Here is a 2,290-nt window from a genome sequence, read left to right as displayed (position 1 = left end):
GCTGAGTCACCTGACTAACGGAGCCAAACAGAGTCCACCGTCTGCCGGCTACTACGCTGCTACACTAAATGCCAGCGGAGCCAAACAGAGCGGAACTGACTGCCGGCTACCACGCTGGGTCATATGACCAACGGAGCCAAACAGCAGAACCGCCACACACCTGCCTGATATACCACTAATCCATGAGTGGTGGTGTGTGCAATACATGTAACTGGCGATGTGCTCAACCATAGTGGAGCCGACAATCGCGCAGCATGCAATCATGATGCATGACACTAAGCATAGTCATAAACTGATCAACATAACCATATCCATATATATAATATGGGTACCACAATATCAATGAGTCAAATCCACAGATCTAGGGTATACAGGTCCTCTATGGTATAACAACCTAGATCCTAAACATATCTCCCTTCCATAACATATGTACCAACAATATACACAGATCAAAGAATCAAAGTCTAGGTACATGAATCATATGTGATATACAAATAGAGGTACACAAGCCGGTCATGGCATAAAAACCTAAGTATCAGATAATCTCGATACACATGACTGAAACCAAAAGTCCAGAACCTAGTCCTAACCTCAGTAAAACATGGTATGTCACTTATTCTATAAACTAAGATACTCATGGTAATACAGTACTCATGGCAATAAATCACATGATATAAGCACGGATACGTCACAGGCGATAAACCTAACATGCTATGGATATCAAACAGTGACATACCAAAGACAAACATGTTCATTGCTTGTAGTTATAAAATACTATGCATATCCAAAGACAATATCATAAAAGATAAGTCAAGAGGTACCCCCCTTCCGATGTAGATCGAGCTAATCAACCTCTATGTCAAAGTGCTCGTCCTGAATCCGAATCCTGTAATAAATCATATGGTTTAGCTAAGTTTTATTATAAACCAAAATAGCTAAACCTAATTCTTCATTTACCCGGAACCCTAATTATTCCATCATTCGATATGATCTATATTAGTATCCGATTCAAGTCCAAATTCCCAGTAGCAAGACTTAGACCAGAACATAATTTAGATAATCAATGCTTACCCTATCCTCAAGTTTATCCAAAAATCTCCCACCATACTGCAGCCACCCTATCAATAAGCACTTCTTGATCAATTTGACAAGAATTCAAAATGCTAAAATACTACGAATCAGATCTAGGCCCCATATAGAGATCAAATGAATACCATCGTCAGAAATCAAATGGGAAACAGAACAGAGGCACAAATGCTCACCATGTTCTACTTATACTCGCATCCAAATCCTTGTCGATCTCCCTGCACGAACAATGTCGGGAGAAGAGGCACAAGCAAGACAGTGATCGGGTGATGTAGCAGAGTCCGGTAATAGGAGTTGCGACGTATAGAGACGTGACAGAAGATCAAGTCTAGGCTCGGGAAAAGGAAACCTACAACCAGCCAGCACCTCTGTCAGCCTCCGATCAGGTTCACCGTCAGAGGAGGAAGGGAGTCTTCGGCGTCGGTGATTGTGAACCCAACTAGGGCACGGAAAATCGGCTGTGATGGTCGGCTCTGGCAGCACAGAGGGAAGAAGGGTTCGGCCGGCGGAAGCTCGCGGCGTCGCGTCGGCCAGAGGAGAGAAAGACGGCGTCGGGAGGCGCTAGGGCACAGGCGATGTGCTGGCTTCCTGTGGCCGGTGATCGGCGCACGACTCGGCACAGATGAGGGGGAGAGGAGATCGGCTCTAGGAGGAAGAATGAGAAGAGAAGAGGAGGAGAAAACCGCTCGGCCGGCGGTTAGGGCACCGAAGGAGAAGGTGCGCGGCGGCGGCGGGGAGAAGAAGGAAAGGGTGCGGGGTTTGCTCGGGTTCGGCGACAAAAGCAAAGGAAAAGAAATAAGGAAATAAAAAGGAAAAGGATATATAAATATAATCTTTTCCTCGCTTAAATCGGGTAGCCTAAACAGGCTTTTCCGGACCCCGTTCTTGTCCCCGTTAACTCGTCCATACGAGCTCCAAAAAATTCCCGAAAAATTTCCAAAAATTCCGGAAAATTCCCTTATTAATATTCGCCTATTCTCGGTATTTTACATTCTCCCCCACTAATAAAAATTTGGTCCCCAAATTTCATTATCTACCATCAGCAAATACCAACAACAGGTAACGAGTATAAATGTTGAACGGTAAATAAAATCACATATCTCAAATGAAAAATGGGGTATCGAGCTCGGATAATATACTCGAGCTCCCAAATAACCTCTTCATCCAAATGATACTGTCATCTGACTTTAACCAGTCGGATGTC

At 44.3% G+C, this 2,290-nt stretch overlaps 1 long non-coding RNA gene across 1 annotated transcript; it reads right to left on the bottom strand.

Moving 5' to 3' along the window:
- Positions 1–865: 865 nt before the first annotated feature.
- On the bottom strand, positions 866–1,400 carry LOC122037311. Its single transcript, XR_006127613.1, has 3 exons — positions 1,263–1,400; positions 1,072–1,118; positions 866–886 (listed from the first exon to the last, which is right to left on the bottom strand). It is a non-coding gene; the product is annotated as an uncharacterized LOC122037311 (long non-coding RNA).
- Between the last annotated feature and the right edge of the window lie 890 nt (positions 1,401–2,290).

This window comes from Zingiber officinale, unplaced genomic scaffold (genome assembly GCF_018446385.1).
Source record: "Zingiber officinale cultivar Zhangliang unplaced genomic scaffold, Zo_v1.1 ctg251, whole genome shotgun sequence".
Taxonomy (NCBI): Eukaryota; Viridiplantae; Streptophyta; class Magnoliopsida; order Zingiberales; family Zingiberaceae; genus Zingiber; species Zingiber officinale.
The sequence above is the reverse complement of the archived record's forward strand: the minus strand, read 5'-3'. Positions and strand labels throughout refer to the sequence as shown.